We start from the raw sequence: 13,673 nt of genomic DNA on the forward strand, positions 1-13,673 counted from the left end.
CGCTATCTTCCTTTGGTGGAATTCTTTTACACAACAGTTTTCAAGCTAGTATTGGGATGGCACCGTACGAAGCATTGTATGGGCGGAAGTGTCGTTCCCCGCTTTATTGGGACGAGCTAGGTGAACGGAGAATTTTAGGACTAAATATTGTGCAGGATACTTTGGATAAGGTTGTGTTAATCCGACAAAGATTGTCAGCAGCTCAAGATCGACAGAAGAGCTATGCAGATGTACGTCGAAGAACCTTGGAATTTTTAGAAGGCGACAAAGTGTTTCTTAGAGTGTCACCTATGAAGGGAGTCACTAGATTCGGCAAGAAAAATAAATTGAATCCCCCCTACGTGGGACCGTTCGAAATCTTGGAAAGAATAGGCCCGGTAGCTTACCGGTTAGCGTTACCACCAAGTCTAGTTGGAGTACACGACGTTTTTCACGTCTCTATGTTGAGGAAATACATTCCTGATCTATCGCATGTCATCAAGTACGAGTCCCTACAGCTATAAGAGGATCTAACCTATGAGGAAATTCCAGTGAAGCTATTGGATCGCAAAGTTTAAGAACTGCACACTAAAAGTAAAACGTTGGTGAAAGTTCTATGGAAAAATCATGAAATTGAAGAAGCATTGTGGGAATTAAAAGATGATATACGCAAGAAGTACCCATCTTTGTTTATTGAGAATTTTTAGAATGTAAGGTATGCAGTAGCGGATATATATATACAAAAAATAATAATATATTTTTATGCTATTAGTGGCGATGTAGCGCGTTTGTCTAGAATAAGCAAATTTCAATGATGAAATTTTTATAAGGAGAGAAGTTTATAACATCCCAGAAAAATACATAATAATTAGAATATTTTAAGAATATTATTATTATTTTTGGTGTAATTAAAAAGAGAATTAAACTTTTGAGCTTTAAAAAAAAAAATGAAAATGAAAATGCTGAGTAGAGGGACGTGTGGGTCATGTTATTTTTGGCCTGAGAATTGTAGTTTGGACGTCTCTTATGCGTGGCCAACAAGTAAATAGAGAGTCTTCTTCTTCAAGGAAAGGAGACGTGGCTTCTCCAAAAAAAATTTCCTCTCATTCACGTTACAGTAGTTTTTTTTTACACCTGGCAATTATGCGTAGCCTCTGCAGCCATGTCCATCCCTTGTCTTGAGTTAAAAACAGTGTGACCCCTCTTCTTCTTCACCTTTTCCCTCGACATTCCAGAAGACAGTAGACCCTTGTCCATAGTAAATAAGCAGCAGGTATTTCCCATCTGCCTTCTTGAATTTATTATACTCTTTTTGTCTTAATTATTTCTGCTGATGTATTTTTGGTATGAAACACCACACACTCGCCTGCTGTCATAAGTAGAACCGGATGTGTTTTACATCTACTTCTTTTATTTTCTTTTTAATTTATTTATTTTTTCTTTCTTTCTTTCCTTCCATTTCTTTTTTTCTTCTTCTTGTTTTGCTTTCTTCTCTTTTTCTTTGAGAGAAGCCAAAAGAGTCAGAGAAGAGGGAGATGAGAGAACGTAAGAGAGAAAATAGGAGAAGGGAGAGAGAAGGGGAAGGGAGGAGAAATTTCTGGCAGATCTGCCGCTGCCAGGAAGGACACCGACGCTGGTGGGTCACGGCCTGTGTCGGCGACGCCGAAAATGGGCTTTTTCCGGCGATTCTTCCGATACCCATATTGTAGAATGCTCATTTTCTTCATGGGTAAACGAAAATCATATTTCTTTTTCATATTTGGTTGATTTCTGAAAAGGATTTAGAGCAGGAACTCATGGGTAGGCCGAATGGGTTTTGGGCAGAGATTTTATTTTGTTCAGGTGGTTGGGTTCTTGAGAAAATACTGATGAAACTCTTCCCCTGATTTTCGGTTGGCAGTAGCTAAGAGGAATCCTTGTGTTTATATTTCAAATCATGAAGATTTAGCATATTAAACTTATTGTGATGGCTGGAATTATGTTGTGGAGAAATTTTTTTGATTGACCCGAATGGGTAATTGCTGAGAGAGTTGTTTTTAACCTTTTTTTTTTTTTTTTTTTTTTTTCCGGAAATTCGTCTTATGTATTTGAGTTGAAAAGGCATTAGCCATAGTGATTTGTTTACTTGTTTATATTCAGTTGTTAGTTTCTGTAAGCTCTGGGCTATTTCACTTACTTGTTTTAAAGTTCAAGTTATTACAATGAATTTATATATAGGACTAGTGTTCAGTAAATTATAGGTAGTTTTTTTTTTTATTCATAGTCAAACAGTGATTTATTTATTTGGACAATAACTTTAAGCATTTTTAAAAGCTTATAGCATATTGTTGAAATGACTAAATTGATGACATATGAATTAGTTGAATTCAATTTTGAGAAGGATATTTGATTTATACTTTGGAATGCCCTTTTAAATTTATCTTTTGATATTAGTAGAATAAATTTTAATTATCCTTTGAATGGTTTCTACAAATAATTTTATGGTCTAATCTAGGTAGAGATATTTAAGAGTCTGCTCAGAAAATCCAGGTAAGGAAAACACAACCTTAAAACCCCGGCGAAATTTTAATAGAACTTTTTCAAGAGAAAAAGTCGGGGATTTTTCTAAAACTTTCACTTCTTTATATTACTTACTTTTTTTAAAAAAAAAAAAAAAAAAAATTCTGTCATGATATTACTCTTATTATCAAAGGTGATTGTGAATTCACGTGATTATATGATGTAGATAAAATTATAGTTCTCAAAGTATGAATTGTGAATAAGTTACACGTGCACCATATGAATTAAGTTGATGAAATTATGGTTCTCGAAATGTATATGTGTTATATATGATCCTGTGACATTATGTATAGCTATATTTGTGCACCATATCATGTATGTTGCATGTGCTCCATGTGAGCGAAAAATGATGGCATCATCGTAATTATATGTGCATATATTACACAAAGTTTTACTTATCCTAGGGAAGTTCCTAACCCGTTGACTCTCCCCTGTGACGACAAGATGAGCGATTAGGTCATTCGGGATCGGTCCTTTTGGATGTGCCAAACGTAACGTGCACTGTTCACAGTTAAACTGCGGAGGTGAGCCGGTGGCGGGTAACACTTTCACACTGTATAAATGATTCATGCATCACCACGCATTTTAGATATAAATGTCTCTTATTCATTATTTAGTACTCCTTTTAGAATTATGAAAAATATTATATTTATTTGTTTGTTATGATTTCCTTACTAAGTTGTCAAACTCACCATTTTCCCTTACAAACATTTTTAGATGAAGGTATATATCATTGTAATGAGGGGGAGAGTTCCTGTGGGACTCCTCGTTATTAGCGATCCACAAATATGGCCATATCAGTGGGAAACTTGGACTCACTGCTCAGTTGATTAGTAGAAGATGTAGCCATCTGTAAATAGTAATAGTTTAGTACCTGAGGACTCCACCATTGACATGGACTGTAGAGCTAAAAGATTAAAGTAGTACAGTTTTATTTTGTTATGGTAACTGTACACATTACTGTCCTTTACATAATTAGGAGGTTATCTAGCAATTATGATTGTTAGCTTTTGTAATTACCTCTTTACTTTTGAGATGTAATAAACTATTAACCCCAGTGTAATATTTTTGATACTGTTAATGATGATAGTATAATTAGTTATATTACTTGTGTCTTGGGACTCCTTGTCTTTATTTTTACATAGACTCACTTCGTTCCTGTTTTCCCTTATATCCCAAAATGGGGGCGTGACAGCCCGTCAAGGCTCAGATTTTGCAGCTTCAGAGAAACATGTGGGTTCATGGTCAGGAGAACTCAAGGAGGCAGTGAGGGCTGCCCTGATGACCGCAAATCCACCTCTGGCTATTGCACATTTCTTGGTCCGAATCTTCTCTCTTGGACTTCAAAAAAAAACCTATTGTTTTCCGCTCCAGTACAGAGGCCGAATACAAACCCCTTGCTAATGCCTCTGCAGAACTCCAATGGATTCAATATTTTCTTCATGAACTTGGAGTTTACCTTTCTTCTTCGCCCATACTGTTTTGTGACAACATCGGTGCTACCTTTCTTCTTCATGCTCGTACAAAATACATTGAAATTGACTATCACTTTGTTCGGGAACGTGTGGCTCTCCAAACTCTCACTGTTAAATTTATTTCTAGCAAAGACCAGCTTGCAGACATCTTGACCAAGCCCCTTGTTTCGTCTAGATTCACTTCTCTATGCTCCAATCTTACTGTTTGTGCTAGTCCGTTTCGATTGCAGGGGAGTATTAGAACTACCGAGTAACGGCAAGTAGCCGTTACACTCCACGGGTCTACAAAATTTCTGCAAAATGTAGTATGCACATTACTTGAAGCCATCACTGGAAGTCCAATTCTCTATAGCATGTCCTGCTCAACCACTTCACAAATTTGCATGCCATTCCCTGCGAAGCTAACGTGTCCTGCTCCTCTGCATTGACGTGTTGCAGCCTTGTTTCTAACGTGTCCCAATTGTTGTTATGTATTTATTTTATTCTGTTGCTCGGTATTTTAACCACTATAAATAGTGGACTCATTTAAAAGCTTATTAAGACAATTTCAACCAATCACCATTGTCTCCAAATTCTATTATGCTACGGGTTCTGCTCTCTGTGGTTCGATCTCCGAGCGTGTTGTTCCGCGGGTATTGCTTGGTGCATATCGTGAGGACCTGCTACAATGTGTATTTGGGTGGGTTGAATGGTACCAATCAGATCTGTGCCAAGTGGGTTCTTGCTCAGATGATGGTGATTGTGTTCGCACGGCTCGAGCAGGATTTCGTGGATCTGGGTGTTAACATTCAGAGGGTCTCCGCTGCGGATTTGTTGGAATTCGCGGAAAAGAATTTGAACGAAGGGAGTTCCATTCAATTTTGTCAGAATTTCATCAACGAGGGCATGGATGCTAGTGGGGAAGTAGGTGGAGAATTAGATGGGGTTGCTGAGCAAAATAAGCAATTACCCAACAGCCCATTGTCTAAGCCAAATGGGAATGCTCAGGTTCAAGTGCAGGCTTCAAAGAATGGCGATGAGAAGGGTGAATTAGGTGCTACCAGTAAGATTAGAAAGGATGGGTTTTTGCTTTTCAAGAACCTGTGTAAATTGTCAATGAACCTTAACACCAATCCAATCCATCCGAGATTGGCCGGAAGGCCAATCTTTGATGTCCAAAGACCAAAATTTCAAATTAGGCTTCTTCAGACCTGACAACTCTAGCTATCGATATTTGGGTATTCGGTTTGTTAAAGTGAAAGAACAAACTCTGGTGTGGGTAGCGAACAGGGATGATCCTATCAATGGTCCCTCCGATCAGTTCTCTCAATCAACTAGCGCGGAAAGCTTGTCCTCTATGATAGTTATAACCGTTCTCTGTGGTCTACAAATGTTTCTATTCCAGGGACAACCTCCACTGAAGCTCAGCTTCTAGTCTCAGAAAACCTGGTATTGGTCGACCGGGAAGATAACAAATGTTTCTGTTCCATTTTTTTTTGGGGAGCGGCCTAACCACCACCGGCCATGGGTGGCTTGAGCCACCACACCACCCCTCTATATTTTTTTAAAAAAAAAAAAAAAAATTAATGTTTTTTTTTTCTTTTTAAGTTTTATTATTTTCATTTTTTTTTTTTAATCCATATGACACGTGTTTGCTTCTGAGAGGTATTGACATGTACTTCTGTCAATTTTTGGATCTGTCTTTAGCTATAAACGAGATATCACCAACGATACGAAATAAACCACAGGAGGCAAAAAGAAGAAGTAAGTGGCATATATAGCCATTACCCATGAATGTGATAAATGAGTATAAAAAATAGTATTACTCTTTAAAATATACGTTTGAAAAAAAAAAAAAAAAAAGGAAATTTTAAAATTTATGTCAATTTATTATACTCATATCACACCAAATGATATAACATGTTTTAAATAATTGACATTGTAAATCATTTAAAACACGTCATATCGTCCCCAAGAGGTAACTCAATCAGCTGGGGACTACGCCTCATGAAGTGGAAATCACTAGTTCGAATCCCCCTACCTCCTTTTGTGTGGACATATTAAAAAAAAAAATGTCATGTCAGCTGATGCGATGAGTGTGAATAATAACATTATTCTTAAAAAAAAAATGATTCTAAGTGTTTTGATAAAATATGGGGTTAAATACCTCTTTGTTTCATGTGGTTTAAAAACTTCATTTTTTGCTCCCTCAGTTTTCATTTTTTTTCATACATGGTACCTGTGCTATGTGAAAAGACGGAGATGGTACCTCCGTCAATTTTCCTATCCAAAACTAACGGATTTTCATGTTAGCGAAACGTGATACCATTGAAATTGTGACACGGCTACACAATTTTTTTCATTTTTTCATTTTAATTTTAAGCCTTTAAAAAAAATAATAAAAATATGGGAGTTGCTGAGACACTCCTTTTGGGCTACATGGGAGTGGCCGAACCACCCCCATGGCCCTTAGGGGAGGTTCGACCACCCCCAAAACTGGCCTTGGGGGTGGCTTGGCCACATGTGGCCTTGAGCCACCCCTAATTTTTTTTTTTTTTTTTTTTTTTAATAAAAAAAATGCTTAAAATTAAAAGAAAAAAATTGTGTAGCCTCTTATCGCAATTTCAATGGTACCACGTGTTGCCAACATGGAAATCCGTCAGTTTTGAACGGAAAAAATGATGGAGGTACCATCTCCGCCTTTTCACATAACACAAGTACCATGTATGAAAGAAATGTAAACTTATAGGGTAAGAAATAAAGTTTTTAAACCACGGGGGTGTGTAAGGTATTTAACCCTAAAATATGTAAAAGAGTGTTGTTTTTGCTAATATTTATTGCAAGAAAATGATATTCGGCCTTTAAAATTGTGCGTTTTAAAAAATGCACATTTTTTACTGTTTTGTGAAAAATATATAGATTTTTTTTTATTATGTTTTCAAATATTATGTGCTCCTTCCTCCTCTCACTTTCTCTTTATACTCCCCACTCCTAACCCCCCATTCTTTTTTCTCTTTTTGTTTGTAGGTGTTCTTCGACTATATTAACAATTTTGGCCTCTCTGCTATGCATTCGTCCATCTACTTCCGTGTTGTGCCGTTCATATCCTTCATGACCGTTGCTGCCGTTTTCTGGTTGTGTTTTTGCTTTGAATAAGAGTTTTATTTTCCATAGATCTGTCCTTATGGACGATCTATGAGATGAATGTTACTAGTGTGAGGGATTATCTCTCACAGCCTGGATAGTTCGGTGTGAGAGGTTATCTCTCACGGCCGGTTTAATAAATTTTTCTAAGATAGTTGGGTACCATTGTCTTAGATCTAGTCTGTTCGGAGCAGATCTGCTCTTTAACTATTTTTGTACATGAATTAGTGAAAGATGAAAGTCATAGTAACACTTTATTGTAAGAATTTTGTTCGTATCTACGACTTTGTAACCTTTATGATTTTGCAAAGTTTTGTACTTGTGGTCTTTTATTAATGAAATACTTAGATATTCTGTTTATATAAACATGACACTTTTTACAATTTTATTTAAAATACTCTTACGTGCAAAATTGAGGGAGCAAATGCATTTCACATTTTCACGGCACAAGTTGTTTAATTTATTACGAAATTGAGATAAAAAATAAAATAAAAAATGAAGTGGGCTTTGGACAATGTAAGATTGGTCTATGATGAGATCTAAACTGGGCTGGGTTTAGTTGGGTTTACCTACTAACTACGATGGTTGAGAAATGGTTTGTCTAGCCTGGCCCATAATTTCTCTAAATTGGATCTGACCCTGAGATTCGATCAAGCCCTGCTTGGGTTTGTAGTTTATTTTGGGCTAAAATCTTGTGGATTTGTTCCCTCAGCCTAACCCAGTTAGCTTAACTCCCACCCCACCCCCCCCCCCCCCCTAAAAAAAAAAGAGAGAGAGAGAGAGAGAACCCCAGTTAGGTTATAAGCATCAGGATCCTCTCCAGTTCCTCAACTGGAGAGGATCCTGGTCGAGGTTATAAAGGGTCAAAAGATTATTACAGTTGTCTTGATGTGAAAGTTCGCTAGGGTAGTCTATTTGAAAGTTAATCAAGTTTCTTCTTTGGTTTATTTGATCCTGAGAAATTGACTTTTAATGGAGCATATTTCTAAAATATATATATTACATACTCTTGAGTTCTCAAATGTCTTCTCAAAGTTCAAAATTTTTCATTGTGAATATCTAATGTATCAGTTCATTTCAATTGCCTTAAATCGTTAGGGTTTTTCGTTAATTCAAACGGCTAACAAATGAGATGTTTTTTATATTCCTATAAAATTTATAAATATATAAATATAACAAATTAAACATATAAAATTTGAAAAGACATTGCAAAAACATAACAAATTGAAGGGTTAAGTGAGTTTCTCTTCTTTTCTTTTCTTTTCCATTTTTTATTTTTTATTTTTTTTTATCATAAAAATCCAACTAGTTCTGACTGTGACACCCAAAAATTCTTCATCAAGTGGAAAATCTGAGTTGGTCGTGTCATGGGTTCAAGTGGGCACTAAAAATACCAATTATCATCCCCAGTAACATCTTATTTCAAGTACTGTCACCTCCCCCCCCCCCCCAAAAAAAAAATAATAATAATAAAAACAAAAATTTAACTGCTCAGAAAGGGGGAGAGAGAGAGAGAGAGAGAGAGAGAGAGAGAGAGAGAGAGAGAGAGAGAGAGAGAGAGAGAGAGAGAGCGGGGGGCATGTAGAAAATGGCAAAATGCTTGTGGACCGAAGAATCGCATAAAAAGAAATAATTGGGGGCAGTAAAGAAAACTAATAAATGAATCAAAGGGGTATTTTTGAAAGCAAAACCAACATATCCTAAAGATCCCCTGGGTGTATGTAAAAAGGACTTTTAGTTTAGTTTTGCTTGAAAAAAATAAAAGATAGAAGATCCGCCACGATCATGCCCCAAATCACCTCCACTTCAGTCTTTTCTTTAGAGAAGTGGGGCGAGACACACTTACTATCTTTATGTGAATGATATAAAGAGTAGAATCTCAACCCTAGATATCATCTTTTGTATGCTGCAAGCTTCCTCTACCATCGCGTCTGTCCCGTGTACCTTAGAACCTTAGCTCCTAAGTATTTGCCAAGGTATATATTTTCATTATCTTACGTACGTTAAACATGACTCTTGCTAGCTAGCTTAAACCAATGGTTTTATATTTTAATTAATTAGTTTCATTTGTAAGCATTATCCTTTGAAATTCTTACATAAATCGAATCATTTGGTTTTGTTTAATTTCCAAATATGAAAAGGAATCGTGCGTGTTATGAACCCTACTGACATGACGAAGATTTATTTATTTATTTAATTATTTTTCCTATATTGAAACATGGTCTGGGATCGATGCATGCTTGCTTAAATACCGTGACGCCATCAAGAATATTGGTTCAAATTACACCAATTCTAATTAGTCATTAATTAATCTCCATACATGTTATTCTTTTGCCACATTTCTTGAATCTAATAAATTTCTTGTTAATTACTAGCTATATCCTAGTGTTACTTAAACATATTGTTATTTTTTTTTTTTTTTTTTTTGGTTCTTCCCCCTTATATAGGCATCATTTTTCACTTGAACTAAGCATTAATAGACTCAATTTTGCTTCTTCATAATTCTTTTGATTCAATGTAGATTAAAATGGATAAAAAGAGAGAAATTAATGTATTTTTTTTTTTTTTTTTTTTTGTGGGAACCCTAATTAAAAACCATCTAATTTTATATATAATTAAAGAGGACATATAAAACAGAAAAGAATTTGGTAATGGAACACATGCGTAAGCTTTAATTGATGAAGACATGATCGAGTGCTACTTGTCAGTGAGAGGATCAAAAACAGCTTTTTGAAGGTGCGCAAACTTTCCCCCTGATTAAAGTCAGAATAATAATTAACAAGAGAGCAATGGAAGGAATTATCTACTCAATTTGAGCATTATTATATGATGTATTGGGATTTTAGAATATTTAAATAGAAAAAGAAAAAGCTTTCATCTCCTTTCTTCTCAATCCATCGATTATTCACAATTGGCTATTGGCTATGCTTACCGTCATAGCTAGACTGATCATAGCCAAAGGCTCTAAACCTTTCTGTTCGTACCAAAATGCACGGCTTAAATAATTAAAAATACTTCGATCAGCTTAATTATAAGTTAGAGTGCATTTTTTTATGTGTTTTATGTCTTGACATGAAAAGAATCTGTTTAGCATTTTTTATACTGTTTTTATTAAAGAAATAAACATCTCAAAAGTAGCTCAGGAATGTCAGTTCGAATTATGATCGAATTGTTTGATTAATATTAGGAGCTTAATTAGTTATTCAAATCCTCACTCAACTAATACACAATTCTTGTATTCCACTTGGATCGATCTTAATATACTTTAGACACTATTTAACTTGCTTCATATTAATTCTAGAATGACTTAAGGTTATGATGCAAATGGATAGCATAAATTGTCGAATTTTCTAAACTTTTATCATCAATTTGCATTTTCAACACCAATTCGTTTTTCAATTAAAAAAAATTATATTTATGTCATTCTGGATGGCATGGATGTAATTTTTTTAATTTTTTTATTACATTCATATCATTTTAGATTGACACCATAAAAACACTAGAAGGAGTTCTAGCACTCCTCATCTATGTGATATGTTTTCTAACTTTTTACATTCCCTCGCAGTGAAAGAGTTGGGATGGGGTTTTATTGTCAAAAATGAGTGTAATAATAAACTTTGGGTGTGTTAGAATATTAATAATGATAATTTTATTATTATTTTTTAAATAAAGTTAAATTTTTGGGATAACTGATGATATATATTTGAGCAAATTAATTGTTTCTCGTATTATTTTTGAGATAAATAGTTATTTAAATATGACTGAAATTACGGTTGCTCTTGATGTGGTAATTTTTAGTAAAGAGGCTGTTTTTTTTTTTAATTTTTAATTTTATGTTATTTTTTAAGGGGATGCGTCGCAGATTGTTAAAGAAGTTAACTCGGACTCTCCAAATTTGTCATGGATTGGCCATTTCATAGAGAGCATCAAACAAGAATTGAGTTTATTTAAATCGATCCTCATGCGTTGTCTACGTATTTAGGGAGTCTAATTCAGTTGCTCATGTATTTGCTACAGAGGCAGTTATTCATCATATAGACTCATTATGGTTGGAGGATATCCCTAGGAGTATTACTGGTATTGTAATTAGGGAACAAGTTGTTCCTATATCCTAATTTGGGGTCAATTTTCAGAGTTAGAAAAATAGGTTTTTGATTGTTCAAAAAATTAACTAATTAGGGTTAAAGTATTTAACCCGTTTAATTAAATGAATCAAATTAAAATTAAACTATATAATATTATACTCGTCTATTAAAGATCCAAATTTGACCTGCGAGCATAAATTAACACCCTAAAGTTAAGGGGAAGAACTAAAATATGCGCATGGATAAGGAAGTACTATAAAAAGGGAGCAGCTGGCTTTGAAGGGTGGCAGGTGTGCTTTTGAGATCAAATGGTACACGCGCCTCCGTGCTGAGCGAACGGTTCTGTAAAAGACTTCTGGATGGCGTAGAAATGGCTTCTTTTTGGTACGTAAAAATGGACGGATGGATGTATTAAGGAACGATTGATGCTCCATCATTGAGAATTGGAACATATTCTCTCCTTTTTCACGTCGCCGCCAAGGGCAAAGCCATCCTACGTGGGCGTGCTTTCTACGCGCTGACGCCAACTATGTATGTTGATGTCAGTTTTCTTTCAGGAAGCGATGCGCTCTCTCATATATGGGCATGTCCGACAGAATAGCGTTCAAGGGGTCATCCTCTGGGCCAATCAGGTGGCAGTGTGGCACTACTTTGTCAATTTTTTAGACCTGCTTTGAGAGGTCATTGATCTCGTCAAACAGGAATCTGTTGGTTTTCTTTTGCTAGTGTGAACGCTCGTGGATCGTTGAGGATCGCTAGTGCTTTCTTGGCCATAGATGGTATCTCAAATGTTTGGGTTTCCTACCAAGACTAAAGACCAATTATGGAACAATAATACTACTCTTTCATGTTTATTTAAAGGATTGAAATTATGTATTTTAAATAATTTTTTATGTTAACTATTTTAAAAAAAAAATGTTAGTCATTTAAAACATGTTATATTAAGCGGCGTAAAATGAGTGTGATAATTGAGTGTGAAAAGTAACATTATTCGTGATGAAATGAAATTTTCGTTTATTAATACTTTTTAGATGTTTTTCATTTATTGTTTGAAAACATTATTTTAATATGACATAAAAGTGAAAATAGTTTTAAATATTTTTTGAATGAGTAATATTAATTTTTCGTCTATTACGTACAAGACGTTCACATGCAGCATATATATAATTATATTGGTTCAAATTTACGTTCCTTCTCAATTAGGCCTCTTTTTAATTACGTCTGTAAATTAATGAATTGAATTGTTTCTAAACCATTAATCGAGTCCCACTTATTAATTTATATCAACTTAAATTGAGTCCGGTTTGTTTATTAAATGGATGAATTTTGACCTTGTATAAATTAGACTCAATTAGTATAATTTTAGTTTTATTATTATTTATAGTATTATAATAACTTCATTTTATTATTTTTACAGCCTATTTTCAACCAAATAAATATGAAAGACATGCTGGGCATGGACAAAAAGATATATAAGTTCGTTAAGAAACTTTTTCTTTTTGAGTAAACTTATGTCTAAATTAAATAAAATTATCGTTAGCTAAAGAACTTTTAAATGGTATGGAATTCTTTGTTAGAATATATTACGAGATTTTATTTTATATTATAGCATTGGATTTCAGCATTAATTGTAATAAAATCATATCAAATTTAAGTACAACTAATTAAATTTAACTTAATTTGATCTCTTATACCGTTTTGTATTATCTCCACCTAGCCTCCTTATAAATAAAGACTTTATCCTGTAAACGTAAGTCATAACTAAACTAAATCACATAAAATTATTTGTCTCGATCTATTTTATTATTTTGATTTTTCCTTTAATTTCTTTTACGATTATATTTTCTTTCATTATTTACAACCTTTGTTTGTGCTTTAATTTCTACGTTAAAGTTCAAATGGTTAAAGTGCTTTTCTTTTAATTTGGCTTTTACTCTACAAAGTGATCAATTGTCAATTTATTTCACTATTGAGAGCTAGTTTGAAGTTTAAATTCATCCTCTCAAAGTGCATAATTATGGCGCTTTCTCTAAGCTTTTTTAAGGGAATAAATAAAAGTGGGATGGTGGAGTTTCTCTTTGGGTTAGCTGTAGAACTTTTGTATGTCCTAATACTAGCTAGCGGGGGCGACAAAACAAAAAGAACTTTAACGACAACTATTTGACTTCTTTGTCGTTTTTCAGTTAATAATTGAAACTTCAATTCGAAGCGGTTGGTAATGCTGTTGAAACATATACATGCAGTTCATGGGATTCTTAGCGGGTACTTTAAATGTTTTTACCTTTTCTTGTTTTTACTTTAAATGTCCAGTAAACATATCATTTAGGGAAAATAAAATAAAAGAAAAAGGGATCGGAATTGGCTCTAATCCCTTGTTTCAGTTAATTAACCGGATAGTAATTAGGATTTTAGGGTTTATTGTTTACTCGCTATATTGGACTCCTATTTATAT

Source organism: Alnus glutinosa, chromosome 3 (assembly GCF_958979055.1).
Source record: "Alnus glutinosa chromosome 3, dhAlnGlut1.1, whole genome shotgun sequence".
NCBI lineage: Eukaryota > Viridiplantae > Streptophyta > Magnoliopsida > Fagales > Betulaceae > Alnus > Alnus glutinosa.